Raw genomic sequence first — 19366 nt, 5'->3', positions numbered from 1 at the left:
CCTAGATTAAAGAGATTGTACTCATTGATGAGGTCTACCCCACATATGATATGGCATTGTGAATATAGAAGTCCATCGCATGTCTTGTCTCATCCATCTGATTGAAAAGCATGGAAGTACTTTGATAACTTGTATCCTGACTTTGCTAGTGAAACAAGAAATGTTAGATTGAGGTTGTTTTCAAATGGCTTACACCATTCTCTAATGCTATATCACCTTATTATTGTTGTCCTATATTTCTTATCCCATACAATCTTCCTCCTGAAATGAGCATGACAAGTCCGTACATTTTGGACCTCGTAATCCAAAAAGTTTAAATAATATCTATCTATAACCATTGATAGATGAGCTTAAAAAATTATGGTTTGAAGGTGTAGTGACTTATGATATATCAACTAAGCAGAATTTTGTTATGCGTGCTTCTTTAATGTAGACTATTAATAATTTTCCTGCATACAAGATGTTTTCTGGTTGGATGACTGCTGAAAAGCTTACTTGTCCTTATTGCATGGAAAATAGTAAGTCATTCACCTTAAGGCATTATAAAAAAAATCATGGTTTGATTGTTATCGTCAGTTTTGGCCAATGGACCACGAGTTTAGAAAGATGAAACATGCATTCAGAAAAAAAAAACAAGGTTGAAAATGACCCTCCACTACCATCAAATTTGGGAGAGAGTTTTCCAATTGCCTAAAGATACAATCTCCACCTTCTAGACTTCCTGGATATGGTATTGAACATAATTGGACCAAAAAGAGCATTCTCGGAATTTCCATATTGGAAGAATAATCTCCTACGACATAATCTTGATGTGATGCACATTGAAAAAAATATTTTGACAATTTGTTTAACACAGTAATGGATGTTAAGGGAAAGACAAAAGACAACCTAAGAGCTAGAATGGACTTCAAGGAATACTATAGGAGAAAAGAATTGTGGTTGGAAGAACTAAAAATGAGAAAATTGTCAAGCCTAAAGCTAGTTTTTCATTAACATTGGATGAGAAATGTGAAATATGTGAGTGGGTTAAAAATTTGAGGATGCCAGAGAGATATGCTTTGAATTTTGGTAAGAGGGCAGATATGAATGGAGGAAAGTTGATTGGTATGAAAAGTCATGATTGTCATGTATTCATGGAAACTTTGATTCATATCGCTTTTAGTCATCTACCTGATAGGATATGAAAGCTAGTCAGAGAGGTAAGTCTTTTCTTTAGAGATTTATGTTCTAGAAAGTTGTTGGAAAGTAGTTTATATAGGATGGAGGAAAATATTCCTATTATTACTACAAAGCTGGAGAAGATCTTCTCATGCAATTTCTTTGATGTGATGGAGCATCTTTCGATTCATCTTGTACAAGAAGCCCACATTGGAGGTCCAATTCAAACAAGATGGATATATTCATTTGAGAGGTTATGATTTTCTTATATAAGTAATTAAGTTATTTATATTATATATTCTATAATTATTAGTTAACATATATAGATATATACATACAGAAAATTTAGAAGCTGCAAACAAACAATTAAGTAGAAGGGAAAGATCAAAGGATCAATTGTTCAAGCTCATATTGCGAGACAAACTACTGACTTTTATTCCTATTACTTTTTGGATGAAGTGCCATGTAGGAAAAATAGGCCTAATCACAATGGTGAGGGTGATAGTGATTCGATGTTTCCACCAATTTCATTTTTTAATCAAAGTGGTCGAGGATCTAAAAGGCGTGAAAGACAAGGCTTCACTACTATGGAAAGACAATCAGTTGTGACTCATATTCTGCTTAATTGTCCAAAAATTCAGTCATATCTTAAGTAAGTATTAAATTATATTATCAAATTACATAGTAATAAGTGTTTACTAGCTAACAAAATTGTACATATCAATATCAGCTTGTTCGTAAACACATGGGGCAATAAAGCCATATATACAAGGTTTTCCAAATGGCTAAAGGATTATGTAAGTGTGAAAGCTTATGTTGAATCAATAAGCATTTAATGTATTCATTTTATAGTAAATTGTAATATTTTGAAATTAATTTATAGTTTTATGATGAATATTCAAATGTCCAACAATCGCCATTAGTGACAGAGATCGCACTCGGGTCTGAATCTCAATACATACAATGAATTGTGTGAATGGTTTTAAGTTTCAAATTGAAGAATTTTCTATGAACAAGAAAATCAATAATAGTGGTGTGTGCGTTCAAGGTGATGTTGAAGGTATGGCCAAACTTTTGAATATTATGGTGTAATTCAAGAGATTATTGAAGTAAGATATTTAGGTTGACCCAAAAAAAGATAGTATTATTTTGGTGTAAGTGGTTTGACCCATCACACAGAGGCACAATGGTGGACCAGCAATATAATATAATTGAAGTTAAGCACACCAAACAATACGGAAGTTATGATCCTTTTATTATTGCTCAAAGTGCTAAGAAAGTCTATTACACTTCATATCCATTGTGTGGAGATAAGGCTAATTGGTGGGTTGTTATTAAGATAAAACCTGTGGGAACAATTGAAATTGAGAATGTATTAGATGTGGTGTATCAAAATAATGTTGCACTTGTTCAACAACCAATTGATGTTGAGTTAGAAACCACAATAGAACATAGTCAACACATACTAGAAGAGGTTTCTGATGATGAGCTTATAATGCCAAATGTTAAGGAAGAAGTAAATGAGGAATATAAATCATTTGAGGAGGAGAAATGGGAGGACAATGAATATGAAACAACTGAGGAGGAGGAATGGAAGGATGACAAAAATGAAACAAGCGAGGAGGAATAGAGTGGTGAATACATAGCAAATGGTCCTTAGGTTCCTATGTTAGTTTATAAACATTTTGATTTTTTTGTTAAGTTTGAAAGACCTTTAATCGTTGTAAATTATGACTTTATTCATTTTGAGTGATTAATTATTTTTGTTATTATGTATTTTGCATATTTTATTTGTTGTTAGTTGTGTTGGAATGACCAGAATTGAATTGAATTTTACTTGCAGGTAGGCAACAGAAACTGTAGGTTTCTGCTATCAAAAATGTTGCAAAAAAAGCAATGGACAGGTACTAAAATGCATTACAACCTTCATGGGTGAAACCTTAAAAAAAAAACAATCATCCACCTCAAATTCAAGGTCTCTTTTCCTAATATCGATATAGGACTTTTGACGACTTTGAGCCATCTTCATCCTCTTCCTTATGAGTCTTACCTTCTCCAAACATCTATAACCAAATATGAATAAATCAAGGCCATCTCACCTACTTCAAACCATCTTATCAGAGATCTACATCTTCTCCCATACAATGCTTCGAAAGGAGCCATTTGGATGCTAGAGTGATAACTATTATTATAGGAAAACTCAATCAATGTCAAATATTCATCCCAACTTCCTTCAAAATCAATAACACACTCCCTCAACATATCCTCTAAAATTTGGATCATTTGTTCAACTTGACCATCGATTTGAGGATAGAAAATGGTACTTAACTTAACCTTTGTACCAAGACCCTTCTAAAATGAATTCCAAAAATATGAAGTGAATTGTGTACCTCGTTCCGATATAATGGACAAGGGGATACCATGAAGTATTACTAATTCACAAACATACAACTTAGCATAGTCTTCGGAGTCTTAACTGGTAGAAAATGAGCCGACTCAGTCATTCGATTTGTAAAAACCCAAATGGAATCATGTTGCTTCTTAGTACAAGGAAAACCCATTACAAAGTTTATATTCACATCCTCCTACTTCTAAAAGGAATTTCAATATCTTGGAATAATCTCCCGGTCTTTGATGCTCAACTTTAACTTGTTGGCAATATGGACACTTGGCTACAAATTCCTCTATGTCCTTCTTCATGTCATTCCACTAATACACTTTCCTCAAGTCATGATACATCTTGGTGGAACCCATGATGAATCGAAAATTGGGAACTATGGACCTCATTCAATATTAACTCTCTCAATCCATCAATATTAGGTACACACAACCAACCTTGATAATGAAGCACACTATCTCCCCCTTGGGAGAAAGCCTTAATGGCTTTTTTGGCAACCGACTTCTTCAACTCAACTAACATTGGATCTTGGTCTTGCTTAGCCTTAACATCCGCTATAAGAGAGGATTCCAAACCATTATGCACAAGAAAAACTCCATCATTAGAATCTACCAAACTCACACCTAAACGTGATAATTTATGAACATCTTTGACCAATTCTTTCTTATCTTCCTAAACATGTGCAACAATACTCATGCACAATCTACTTAGTGCATCGGCAACCACATTACCTTTGCCCGGATGATACAACACAATCATGTCATAGTCCTTCAATAATTCAAACCATCTCCTTTATCGAAGGTTCAAATATTTTTGCTTAAATACATATTATAAACTCTTATGGTCAGTGAATACATCCACATGGACACCATAAAGATAGTGCCTCTAAATCTTTAAAGAAAACACAACCACCGCTACTTCAAGATCATGGGTTGGATAATTTTGTTCTTGCACCTTAAGTTTTCTAGAAGCATAGGCTATCACCTTACCATGTTGAATCAAAACACAACCAAGACCAACCCTTGAAGCATCACAATACACCACGAAACCATTGGACCCTTTCGGCAATGTCAAGATAGGAGCGGTAGTGAGACAATCTTTCAACTCTTAAAAACTCTTTTTACAAGATTTTGACCATTGAAACTTCACCTTCTTTTGAATCAACGTAGTCAAAAGTGACGAGATCAATCAAAATACTTCCATAAATCACTTATAGAATCCGGCTAGGCCTAAGAAACTTCTAATATTCGAAAGAGATAATGGTCTAGGCCAATTCTTAACTACCTCAGTTTTCTTAGGATCAAGCATGGTCCCTTCACTAGACATAATGTGACCAAGAAAACCCACCTCTTTTAACCAAAACTCACATTTACTGAACTTGGCAAATAATTGTTTGTCCCTTAGAGTTTGTAACACAATCCTCAAGTGATTTGCATGCTTCTCCTCATTCCGAGAGTAAACCAAAATGTCATCAATGAATACAATCACAAACATGTTTGAATATTGTTTGAACACTCTATTCATCAAGGGTGTCACCTGAGGTTGGTTCTAAAAATACCCTTGGGACTCACTCTCAACTCACTACTACGAGTCATAGAAGTCCATATGAGTCGTTAAAAGACTCATAAACATGAATCATTTAGAAATTTTAAAATTGTTTCCTTGGCTCCAACTTTTTGACTTTCATTATGCTTTGAGATTTTGGCTATTATGAAACCTCTAATCATTGTTTTTCCTTGGTGTAGGTGTACTAGCTGATGAACATTGGCTGGATGACCTCTTCTGAAAAAAATACTTATTACCATTTCCTTTTCTCTTCTTGTCAGGCTCATGACCTGCTAACTTTTCTTTCTTGCTCTGGTGTTCCCTCGGCCTAGCCTGAAGTCTGTGCCTCCTCTAGGACCTGAGGTCTAGCTGATGTGCTAGGTAGGTTCCCTACTCGAGCCATACCTTCCATGAAACTGAGGATCCGGGCTAGAGTATCATGTAACAATGGTGTGGCCATGAATTCGAGTAAAGGATGGATGGATCCTCCTCCGCTGGCTGATGCTAAAACTGCTCAACCTTAATGTCTGGCTTCGACACTAGTGTTATGGCATGAGATCTACCCCAGCCTTTGTGTTGACCTTGACCTGTACCCTGACCTGGGCTCTATCTGTAGGTGTAGGGGGTCCTCATCCACCTCGATTAGATCTTTTCCTCACTATTTGAGAAAGAGTGAAACAAATAGGATTTAGAGGTGTTCATCATCATTAGTGCATAATCAGAAACAAGAATAGTGATTTAATATCTAACAATGCCCTATAGCCTCATAAAGATTGGATAAGGACGTCATCGTACCGATACGCGAGACTATACTAGACACTTGCTCCTGTAATGGTGAGACTGGTAAACATAGGCTCTGATACCACTTTGTCATGAGCCAAATCCGGGCCATGATTGCCATCTATAGCCCCCCCCTCCCAAATAGGCAAGCCAAACCCAAGTCAAACAAAAGTCAAATCTCAATCTAATTAAATAATTAATAACATAAGAAAGCGGAAGCAAAAAAATATAACAAAAGAAAAGTCAGGCTAGGGTATAGATATGTAAATATGATACAAAATATACAAAATGCCCGACAGTGACCAAAATAAATGACGAATTGATACTAGACCAAACCCTCGATGTGGTGTCACCTATACAGGAGCTACTAAGTATAAAATCTGATAATGTGTAAATATACAATGCAGATCTAACTATCCAAAAGTATAAGTGTAAGTCAATACAAAAGAAGGAAAAGTAGCAATGGGCCGCCCGGAATTCACACCTTGAGCTTATCAATTGAAATAAAGTATAGCTCAAAGTCAATAAAAAGGCCGCCCGGAATCATACCTCGAGCTCATCAGCTATGAATTTTCATAAATAAGATATCACCGATTTTTCCTTAAATCCCTCCTATTTATTCATCAATCTAAAGTCCTATTATCATCTTTTACTCTTTTTTTAAACAGGGTTTTTAACACCGGTGAGGTGAATAAGGCAAATGGTATGTCAAAAATTATATGACACTCACTAGAGACTCTAGTGTACTGAAAGCATGGCCTCGATCCCAACATTTCAATATCATAAGCAACCAAGGCATAAGCATAAGCCAAAAATTATATCAACTAACCAACCAAAACCATACAAGTCAACCAAGCGTCATCCTAAGTTCAAATCACCTAGGAGTAAGTTCTAAGGACTCTAAATGATGTAAACAAGTCAAGATATCACCTAAACTAAGGATCCAACAACTAAAACCCCAACTAGTCACTAACGATGATCATCGACTCCAAATTTCTCAATAGGATATCAACACTTCAATCACCACCCTAATCATGTGTTTCTACTCAAAATATACCAATTCTAACCAAACCAAGTCTAACAAGAGTAAGTCATAACCTACCTCGAAGCTGGAACCACACCCGAACCACTAAACTTTAGTCTTTCCTTTCAGGCCCGCCTCCAAATGATGTCGCTCTATCAAATTATCGAAAAACACATCAAAACAAGGCCAGCGAAACCCATATTGCTATAATTAAAAATGGAACTAAAATAGGGTCAAAATTCGATATTGGGACCCATGCATGATATCGAAAAATCAACTCCGTCACAAGGTCCCAAATAACTCAAGGAACTTGTGTCCCAAAAATAGGTACATTCCGAGCACTGTAAGAGCTCAAAAAATCCCACCAAATTTAAGCCCTAGAATAGTTCAAAATGCAAGAAACAATGAAATTTACGCAAAACTTAGAAGGTTTTTAGGACAGAAAAGAGGTCTCAAAACATTCCCTCAAGAATTCCTAACATACCAGAACAAAAATAATTGAAAATGGCCAAGAATTTCTCTCCAAATCACTCTTTTTCTAAGTCCCAAAATAGGACTTAGATTGCTAAAATCAAGCATTTAATTCACTGGATTAAGGGATTTTGTTCATCGCGAACGTGAGGCTCTGGCTTGCGATCGCGAGACCCAAACAAATTACCCTTTATGATTGCAAAACTCATCCCGCGATCGCGAAGACCAATGACCCTTCCTTTCGCGATCACGATCCCTGGCTCGCGAACGCAAAGGGTAAAGTGGCCTGCATTAGCAGTTCAACTGGTGCTGAACTTTGAGAAAAGGGATTTCTCTCCGATTGGGGTCTGAAATTCATTCGGAACCCCGCGAACTCAAACGGACTATGCTATCCAATTGGAAATGGCATTTTGGACTCAACGGAATCGACAGATTTCCCAAGGGAGGTTTCTTCATTGGAATGTTAACCCAAGTCAATGATTTTTCAAAGAAAATATTTAAAATGCATAAAGGGCCAAAACTTGGCATTCCATAGCGAACCGTACTGATGGAATTTTTATTCGAGCGCGTTTACTTAAAATGTTTACTGAATTCAAACATGGACAAAACTTTAAAGTTAAAACAACAAATCACACAAACTTGAAATGAAGACTCCAAAACCCAAACAAACCTTCCTTTTAGACCAAAATGGACCTTCTAGAGATGATGGAACTATGAGAATTCTCATACGATGTCTAAATCTCTAGATGTTGACTAAAGTCACCTTTTTCAAACCTTAAGCCTCAACAATGTCCAAACCACCCATCCCAACACCATATAAGAGCTATATAGAAACTACGAGAAGAGGTACAATAGTAAAAACATGTAAAAGTAGGAAAATGACCTTGGAGGTCATTACACTCGTAGGATGGGTTCATCTCTTAGAATAATTCTAAGTCCTGCTGGGGGTCTATGAGTCATCTCTACGACTCATAGAACAGTCGGTGGGTAGTAGTAGCACTCATGCCCCTATTGGCAGTGCATTTCTTGAACTTTTCTCTGATTTTTAGGCTAGATCTAGGATTTAATAGTACGAGGTGTTACAAGTTCCATTTTGAAGCAACCTTGATTTCATAAAATACATTGATAGTTTGTCTAAAAGCATCTGTAAAATCATAGTTCATAAATTCATGATACATGCATAATTCTTAAACATAGTTCATAATCATAAAAATAGGCATAATGCATGGTTCATATGATATTCATCAAAAACATTTAATTAAGATCAAATCATGTATTAAAATATTATTAAAATTGAATAAAAGCATAATTGATTAAACTCAATGCAAGATGATCAGAACCTAGGGTTTAGAAAGATATCATAAAGAGAAATTAAAAATACTTTGGGACTCCATGGATGGAAAGGGATCCATGGATAAAATTCTGATATACCTTAACGATCCTTAGTAATGAAATTGAAAAGGAGACTTGAGTTCTTGAAACCCTAGCTTGGTTTAGAAGAAAACCTAGGGAAAGAAATTCCTGAGAAATTTAGAGATTTTTAGGTGAATGAGAGAGAATGGGAAAATTTGAAGGGTTTGGGTAGATGTAGTTCATGGGAAATAGTCCAAAACGATTAGTTTAAGTGTTAAAAAGAATGAAAAATGTCCAAAATATCCCTAGGTAAAATCTACCGAAGTGCCCTCAAGACCCTACCTACGAGTCGTAGTTCACTATATGGGCTGTCCAAATGGTTTGTGGAATCAGGGTCCAAATCTAGGCCTTTGGAGTTCACCCTACGACCCATCCATACCGGTCATAGATGACCCTACAGTTATATACCCCATTCATCCTGTACAACTTCAAGGTCCAACTTTCTGAATCTCTATCTATGTGTCCTCTTACGGTCCATAATTTTCTTACGATGCGTAGGAACTCCTCGTCCGGATTATCTTTAAATACAGTGTCTTTGTATCTCACCTATGATCTCCTCTATGACCCGTAGCTCTTTCTATAGCCCGTCCTATGGGCTCGTAGGAAATGTTTAGAGACTTATAGATTAAATTAACTCAGGACCTTTTCTATGAGGGCCTTCTATGGACCGTAGGTCTTTGTACAATCCATTGTTTGGCTCGTAGAAGCTTGCACCGAAACTTTTTAGGAATGTTTTGTTTTTATTTTGAATTCCAAACTTCTGGGGTATTATAAGCTGAAACATATGAATCTGAAATAGTAAACATTAGGAACTAATACCTACTGCTGAAACTGTAGTAGAGGGAAAGTGATGAGGATAACAGGACATCATACCATCTTCGGCTCCCCAAGTAGCACCCTCAACTAATTGATTCCTCCATTGAACTTTTACGAAAGCAACTTTATTTCTCAACTTCTGGACTTGATGATCAAAAATCTCAACCGGAACATCTTCATAAGATACATTGTCTTCACACAACCACTCTCCAATTGCACAATCAAAGTAGGATCACCAATGCATTTCTTCAATAAAGAAACATGAAACACTGGATGCACCAATGTAAATTCTGAATGCAAATCCAACTCATAGGCTACGTTACTGAAATACTTCAAAATCTAATATGGGAATATATATCGTGGAATGAGCTTCCCTTTCATACCAAAACGTATCAGACCCTTCATAGGTGATATTTTAAAGTAAACCCAATCATCAACTTCAAATTCAATCTCTTTTCTTCTCATATCAGCATAGGATTTTTGTCGAATTTGGGTAGTCCACAATATCTCTCTAATAAGTCTAGCTTTCTCCATAGCCTCATAAACAGATTCGGGCCCTATAGAAGCGACCTCGCCAACTTTAAACCAACCATTATGAGACATAAACCTCCTACCAAGCCTCAAATGGAGCCATTTGAATACACAAGTAATAGCTATTATTATAATCATACTCAATCAAAGGCAAATGGGAATCCCAATTACCTTAGAATTCAATCATAATAGCTTTCAACAAATCTTATAAAGTCTGAATAGTCTTCTCGGCTTGACCATCGATCTGAGGGTGAAAAGTTATATTAAGCTTAACTTGAGTAACAAAACCCTTCTAAAACAATCTCCAAAATTAAGAAGTAAACTGAGTACCTTTGTATGAGATAATAGACAATGGAACACCATTCAACTTAAGCAACTCTCGAATATGTATCCTACCATAATCCTCAGCTGAGTAAGAAGTCTTAATGGAAAGAAAATACACAAACTTAGTCATTAGGTCTACAACAATCCAAATTGAATCATGTTGACGAGGAGTACGAGGTAAACCTGTAATGAAGTCCATATTCAAAACTTTACATTTCCAAGTAGGAATGCTAATATCTTGAGCAAAACTTCCTAATTTTTTGTGCTAGACCTTCACTAATAGGCAATTCGGACGCTTAGCCATAAATTCCACAATAAAATACCTAGAATTGTGAGCCTCTAATATAATTTGTTGCCTCAAATCATCAATATCAAGAACACACAAGAGATCTTTGTAGAAATGCAAACCATCGCCCCCTAGAGAGAAAGCCTCAATAGCTTTTTCTGAAGCCACTTTCTTCAATTCAACCAAAGTTGGATCACTATGTTGTTTTGCCTTCACATCCGACATAAGAGACAATTTTGAGCCATTTTGCACAACACCACTATCCTTGGAATCAACCAAACAAATATCCAAACGAGCTAGTTAGTGAAATCACAAACCAACTCCTTTTTCTCATCTTTAATATGGGAAACACTATTCATGGACAATCTACTAAGAGTGTCGAAAACTACATTTGCCTTTCTCGGATGGTAATGAACACTCATGTCATAATCTTTCAACAACTCAAGTTATATCCTTTGGAGAAGGTTCAAATTCTTTTGTGCAAACTCTTATGATCGGTGAACACATCCATATGAACACCATAAAGATAGTGTCTCCATATCTTCAAAGCAAACACCATCGCCGCTAACTCCAAATAGTGAGTATGGTAATTTTTCTCATGAACTTTAAGTTACCTAGAAGCGTATGCTATCACCTTACCATTTTGCATCAAAACACAACCAAGACCAATCCTCGAGGCATCACAATACACAACAAAACCGATCTGATAAAGTCAAAACTAGGGCGGAAGTAAGTCGATTCTTCAACTCTTGGAAACTCTTCTCACAAGATTCCGACCATTGGAATTTTACTTTCTTTTGAGTCAAAATAGTCAAAGGCAAAGCAAGAGAGGGAAATCCTTCCACAAACGATCTCTAGTAACCAGCTAAACCCAAGAAACTCTGAATATCCAAAGGAGAAAGAGGACTAGGAAAATTATTAATAGCCTCGATCTTTTTAGGATCAAATTCAATACCATCGCCGAAAAATGATATGGCCAAGGAACACAACCGACCTCAACCAAAACTCACACCTACTAAACTTAGAAAACAAATGATCGTTGAGAACTTACATGAAATCCTCAAATGATCTACATGCTCATCCTCACTCAGAGAATAGATCAAAATATCATCGATTAACACAATGACGAACATATCCAAATATTGCTTGAACATCTTATTCATTAAATTCATAACAGTTGCGCAAGCATTCGTTAGTCCGAAAGACGTAATCAAAAATTCACAATGACCATACTGAGTTCTAAAAGTTGTTCTTAAAATGTCACATTCTCTCACCTTAAGCTGATGATAACCCGATCAACGATCAATCTTTGAAAAGAAGCTAACACCTAGAAGCTGATCGAAAAAATTATCAATTCTTGAGATACGATACTTATTCTTGATTGTGACCTTGTTCAACTATCGATAATCAATGCACATGCAGAGAAAATCATCTTTATTGTGAACAAAGGGAACTGAAGCTCACAATAAAGAGATACCTGACCTAATGAGACCTTTATCCAAAAGGTCTTTTAACTGATCTTTCAACTCCTTAAGTTCTTCCAGAGCCATTCTATAAGGAGGAATAGAGATAGGTTGGATATCTAGGAGAGGTCAATTCCAAAGTCAATTTCCTTTTTGGGAGGAATTCTCGGAAGATCACGAGGAAACACTTCCGAAAACTCATCCACACTAGGAACTAACTCAAGAGTAGGAGTTTTGGAATTTATATCCCTAACCTATACTAGATGATAGATACTCCTCTTAGAAATCATTTTTCTAGCTTTAAGGCACAAGATAAACTGACCCTTAAATGATGAATTACCACCCTTTCACTTTATAACTGGCTCATTCGAAAACTGAAACTTAATTGCTTAGGTCACTACAACATTTTAGGCCTCAGGCCACACTAAATCTGGACAACGCTTGAAAAGGGTTGTCTAAACTATTTTCGGATACGCTTTCAAAGCGTAGTCTTAGTATTTAGCTTTTGGCCACAGAAATCTTTGACAATATTTTTAAAATGTGCTCTTTAAAATCATAGACTACGCTTTATAAGTGTATCTAAATAATTGGCTCCATTTATTAATATGTACGGCTACGCTTTTAAGTGTTGCATTTCTATAATTCTAAAGACGACACTTAATAAGTGTGCTCTAATAATCTTAATAAAAATTTTAACCCAAATAATTGTTTCCCTCCGTATATCTAGATCTACCCCCAAATTCTAAAAGGCCAAATATTATACTCAAAAGCTAAAAGGGTGTTGATAAACTCTACAAACACCTAGGGGGATTTCTCTGGTAAGCGCTTCTTGGTGAAATTGAATATGAGATTCCTGCTACAATGAACAAGGCTACAAGGAATGAAGCTCTTCTCGGCGAAATTATTGTTATCATTTTCGATGAAATTGAGTTAGAATGGGTTTACTCCGCTAGTTCAATCGAGATTTCGCCAGTAAGCACTTCTTTCTTCTTCTTTTCTCCAGTTTATTCTTTTCTTGTTCCGGTGATATTTATTCTTGATTTTTCCAATTTCATCTATTTGTGTTCCAGCGAGATTTCTTGTTTTTTTATTGTTTTCTTCTTGTTTTTAAGCATGCATGACTATGCTTGGGCAAAGAAAGAATTATTGGTCTTTGCCTAAATCTTAAAAGGATTTCTCTTTTCCTAAATCTTTAACGCGTTTCTCTTTCCCCAAATACTAGTTAAGAACCTTACCTTTTCTTTCTCGGTGAGTTTCAATTTTCCTTATGAATGCCCAAAATGGATATTTGTTGATGGTTTTTATTTATTTTTTCCATTTGATTTCTTGTTATGAAAATCTCTGTGTAAACGAATTTGATTCTTCATGAGTTGAATATGAAATTATTGCTATGAAATGCGAGCTTTGTTCCAGTAGATATTATTTCTCTTGTGTCTTTTGAGTTTCTGCATTTGAGGTCCAAAGTAATGGCTGATAAGGTCCGCATACACAATATTCTTTGTAGAGTCACTATTGAGATTATACTGGGTATTTTGTTGGTGGTGTTAGGTAAAAGGGTTCAAAAATTCTAAGTAAAATTTAAATTTATGTTTTTGGAATTTAGTGATATGTTGTTATTTATCTGTCTTTTATTTATGATGTACACATATTTTTGCTAGATGATGTTAATCTTTCAATGGTTATGGACATAGATATCAAACTGAGTTTGTAAAGCGTACTTTCATGTATGGCTCTGGCTTTATATGAATATGTTCAAATCATTATTATTTGTATGTTGTGCTGATTATTATTGTTGTAGTTTCTTTGTACTTATGAACTATAGTCCCCCCCCCCCCCCACCATATGTCGGAATGTCAAAAAGTATCTAGAGTGATACACTTTCACACTTCAGACGATTCTTATGTTGAGAGTACTTTCATCTGCTATTCTTGCTAGTGAATGTATTATGTTTATCTTTTTACGTTCCTTCCATTTTTTTTTCCTTGAGAATCAGTGAAAGATGATTGGAATATAATCTTTGTTCTAGAAAAACAAGTCATTTTCTATGTAGCTCGAATCCTCTAAAAATAGAGCCCCACCGGTGTTGGTTGCTCTAAAAGTGCAAGTTGTTTCCTAGCACTCATCAATGAAGTTATGTAGTAGACACCCTCTGTCTAAAGCTTTGATTGTATAATGGTACTGAACATTTCAATGTTGGGGCACGACAGAAGTAATGCTTGTTCATTTAAGAGATTGCTCGGATGTGCATGTAACAACGAATATCAAATATCTAGGGGATAGGTACTTACTTTGCTTCCTAGTTCTATTTATAAAACCGTTTGCAAGATATGATGTAATTTGACAGATTGCTTGTTGCTTCTTCTGACATGTTTAACAAATTAGACGCACATAATTGGAAGTATGTAAGACGTGTTTACTTCCATCTGAAACTCGATTGTACTAGGATTTTAGGATCATATTTCATTTAGTTTTCTGGCCGATACACAAATGAAAAAGGGTGATTGTTGTGTTCCCATTTCAAATGTTTGGACTTTTTTCATCGAGTTGTTTCCTAATACCATTTACTCTACTGTTGTGAACCACAAAGAAAGATTGGATCATACTTGCAGCTTTGTTATGGTAGTAAAGTTGCAGATCAAGTCAATTCTCTCTGAACTTCCTGTACAGTATAGTACTTGTTAGTCATGTGGTGTCTATTAGGGTGTTTTCATGAAAATATCATTCCTTGACAATAGCTTTGAGCCAGCGTACACAAAAGAAGCTACCCATCATACACCAAATCTAGTGTGTATATTTTTACAGTGTTCAACTTTGACTTAGACTTTTTAAATTACTTGCTGGTTTTAATATACGTCTAATTTTGTTAAGTTGGATAACAAAAAGAGATATAAAGGGTGATGAAGCATGGTTGAATTTTGTTGTGTATATGAGTGGCACATGACCGATTTGTTCAATTTCAATAACGAAGAGCATAAAAGGATCAAGGTATGTCTTGAAGTGTTGAAGTCATTTATCAATTTATTGGACTGTGCATTTGTGTTGATTTGTTGGATAGTCAGACTTTTGTTAGTTGTATGTTGGCCATGGGCAGAAATTAAGCTTGAAAATGGTCTCACTGAGGTTCTGAAGAAGTGAAGAAAGGTGGTTTCGCAGTAAGTCCATGTCCTTTTTTTTTATAATATTATTATTAGGCATTTGTCTGTTCTTTGCCATTTCTGATTACTAAATTCTACCTGTCGATATGAAGGTTTTTATTATAGAAATCATACAACTGTGAATGGCCAAGATACTTTAGGTGTAATTTCCTAAGATACACCCTGATTGTTTTAGTTTTGAGATGTCTCTTTCATTTCTGGAATTGTGATGGATACACTTGCATCTAGAATTTATACATGGGGTTTATATCCATTTTTAGGCCTATCTTAATGTTGCTTATATCCTTTTCATACATCTGGCAGTAGGTGTTTTGTTCCACTAATGATATTATGCCTTAACAAAGTTATTACTTGTGTAGAAACCAAATAATAAGGCTACCCTTCATATATGCTACATCTTTATTGCTCAAATTTAATACTAAAATGATTAGATGCTCTTTTGCCTAAGTAATGAAGCAGTTGAGGATGTATCAGCTGTGAAGCTTACTTATTTATCTTACCTCAAACTTTATGATTTCTCACTTAACAAATAATGTTTGGGTACGGGATAGCTCACCGCGTCTCAATGAGCCATGCAATAAAGTGCAACTAGATGAAGGCTCCTACTTCTCTTCCCATAGGCTCGGAATCATTTTATTAGTGTTTGCACGGGTTCTGCCATTTTACTTGACGCCCAATCGCCAAAATTCACATGTCGGATTGTTACTATCATAGCAATCAACAACTTCCTATTGATCTGGTGTATTTTCTTTCAGCGTTACTGGTAGATCAAATTGCCACTCTCGAGATTTACATTCTTCAACTCGAATTTATCTTTTGATAAAAGGAGCTATTAAGCTAATTTATCTGTTAGAGCATATGATGTAGATTTACATAATAAAGGTAATTTTATAGTTTCCTATTTTAATTTCATCATGAAAACTAAATTGTTAGCTCCAATCTTATATGGCCATTTGGAGTTATAGAATTTAAAGCCAATTTTTAATTCTTTTCATATGCCTCACCCAGTGTAGTCAAGGGCGTGCTTTAAGTGCGCTTAAACCCCGAAGCAAGGCACAAAACGTGTTGAGCGCTTCAGTGTTGTCATCAAGGTTCTAAGGAAACTTTTCCTTGCCAACGAGCCTCTTCTTAAGAAGTGACACTAAACAATTGATAATTCACTTTATCATAATTTGTTTTCAATTTGTTTGGTCATATGTTAGTCACGCATGTTTATAATTATTAGTCTTGGACTAAGCAAATATATTTGTATTTTTTTCTTCCTTTGCACCTTTTTTTCATTAAAGCTCACGCTTTATTTGCTCTTTGTGCTTAAAGCCCCAACGGACCTTAGAGCTTTTTTGTGCTTTTCGCCTTTGATAACACTGGCCTCACCATTACTTGAATCATCATGCTACTTGAAGAACAAGCAGTTACAAAAGTTTCCTCTCCTCTTGATTAATTGCTTCTACCCTTCTCTTTTGCATAATCAAATAAAACCAAGTTTGCAGTATTCATATTTTTTTCTTTCTTGGATCTGAATAGTTCATTCTCTTTGGAACATGTTTTGAATGTGCGGAGGAATTGAATCATGTTTTTCCTTCATTCATTTGCTTTTGAGCCCCAAGTGGCAGGAGAAGAATTGCAAGTCTAGAGTTCCAAAATTTAAAATGTGTTGTGATTTTATTAGAAATGTGAGTTGTATGTTGTGATTTAATATGGGTTTGCTAAATGAAAATTATGTGGGGTGTTAACACGCCATACAGGTGAATTTAAACTCTTATCTTTGAAGTTTCGATGTGGCTTGTGTTACACTCTCATTTACTTCAAAAATACAATTAGTCCTTTCTTGTTAGATTGCCAAAGATTTGAGACTTTACAACTGTTTGGTTCTGGATTTTTTTCAATCCATTGTCATCAAAGTTTGATTAATTTTTCTTTCAATCAACAATGTTGTATAATATATATTCATGATAAATATCGAATACGTGCTATATAGTGATTTTTTATAATTTATTTCTAATTTCTAATTTTATTTTGAATGTGTAGGAAAATGCAGGTGATCTAAGTCAATTCAATCAATTGATTTGAATGATGAGAACTTTTGAATAATTGTTATGTTTGAATTTACATTTTATTTTGTGGAATTCATTGTAGTGCACATCTTTGAAATATTGACTTATTATAAGTTTGTGTAGTAGAAGACATGTTGCTTTTCCCAAGTTTATTGAAATCTATACATTTGAATTGTTATTTTTTGAGTTATTTGTCAACTAGTTTAGTGCTTGAGGTTGTTTAAATTGGATAATAATGTATAATATGATTACTGAATATATGAAAAATAAAATTGTGGCATATAAATTTTTAAAATATATTTTTAGTAAAGGCACCATTACTGAAATGTAGTTTTAGAGAAGTAGAAATGGCCACTCTCTCTATGTAGGAAAGGCTACGCATCAAAGTATAGTTTAAGGTCATGAAAAGCGTTTCCATAACAGTTGCTACAAGCATGGCCCTTGTTTTCCTAAGGGAACACTTGTAAAGCGTTACTTCTAATGCATAACTTGAAAAGCGTGGCCTCAGGGAAAAGGTTACGCCAGTTTAGGCCATTCCCTGAAAAGCGTTGTCTAAAATCAAAAAGTGTGGCCTTTGATCAAGGGCAACACTTTTTGATATTTTAGGCCACACTTTTTGAGGGTGGCTAAAGACCTAAAATATTTTAGTGGGTTCTAAAATAAATAGAGGCATAACAAGCATGAAACCAATCCATACCAAGAATAATATCGAAATCAGTCATGCCTAACCCTGTAAGATCAACTGAGGTGATTTTCTAAAAGACTGAGACTAGACAATTTCTATAAACTTGTTCAGCTAAAACTAAATCACCGACATGAATAGAGATTGAGAAAGATTCTAACAAGATTTTAGGACTGACAGAAAACTTTATAGAAACATTAGGAGTCACAAAAGAAAGATTTGCTCCAGGATCTAACAAACCATAAAAATTAAACTAAAAGACTTGTAACATACAAGTAACCAGATCAGGGGAATCCTCCTGATCTTGTCGATTATGAAGAGCATAAAACTTGTTCAGACGCTAACCACTAAAACTAAATGAAGCACCCTACTTAACAGGGCGACCTAAACAAGTAGACTGAGTCTGCTGACAACCATCTCTACCCTTGCAAAAAACCAAAGGGAAATCTTTTATCTTATGACCAACCTTACCACAATGTAACATGCATTGAAATCAGCTAAGCAATATTTTCGATGGTTCTTCCTACACTTCCTACATGTAGGGACAATCTGACCACTTGGAGCACTCTCTTAAGTCTTAGGGTTAGACACTCTATCTTTGTTGAACTTCTTAATCAGAGCACTAGATATAGTCAATCCAGAGAATTTCTGTTAAAACTGAGAATGACCACCATTTTCTGGACCTCTGATGAGAAAAATCACCACTATCTATCCTTGCCCTCTTATTCTCTCTAGCTCTTTCCTTAAGCTTCTCCTCCTCAATTTGTTGAGCATAGTCATCAACCTCTAGATATCCATCTCCTTAATCAACATAGCAGTTCTACACTCTTTGACCACCATCTCTAAAACATCAGAAACAAACTTGCCTATACAAGCTCTAGAGTTGGCTCTTATTGTCGGAGAATACTTGGACAATTGAGTGAACTTCAAGGCATATTCCTTCACACTCATATTCTCTTATTTCACTTGATGAATTCTTGAACCTTAACCTCCCTCATCTCAAGGTGTAAGAAAAGGTTAATAAAAGCACCCTCGAACTTGTCCCAATCTAAAGGACCTGAATCGATAGCCCTCTCTTCCTGTCATTAAGTAAACCATACTTGAGCAACCCTTTTCAATTGATGAGAGGTCCGGTCTGCCTTTTCCACTAGAGTCACACCCGATATCCATAATCTTTTGGATTCCCTCAACAAATTCCTGTGGACCCTCAACCACTTTGGAACAATGAAATCCTAGAGGATTCATTTGAGTGAAGTCTCGAACCAT

The 19366-nt window shown here is 35.4% G+C and overlaps 1 long non-coding RNA gene across 1 annotated transcript; it reads left to right on the top strand.

Moving 5' to 3' along the window:
- The first annotated feature begins 12842 nt into the window (after positions 1–12842).
- On the top strand, positions 12843–17596 carry LOC129891124 (uncharacterized). Its single transcript, XR_008767108.1, has 2 exons — positions 12843–13181; positions 17393–17596. It is a non-coding gene; the product is annotated as an uncharacterized LOC129891124 (long non-coding RNA).
- Positions 17597–19366: the final 1770 nt, after the last annotated feature.

Source organism: Solanum dulcamara, chromosome 6, assembly GCF_947179165.1.
Source record: "Solanum dulcamara chromosome 6, daSolDulc1.2, whole genome shotgun sequence".
Lineage (NCBI taxonomy): Eukaryota > Viridiplantae > Streptophyta > Magnoliopsida > Solanales > Solanaceae > Solanum > Solanum dulcamara.
The sequence above is the reverse complement of the archived record's forward strand: the minus strand, read 5'-3'. Positions and strand labels throughout refer to the sequence as shown.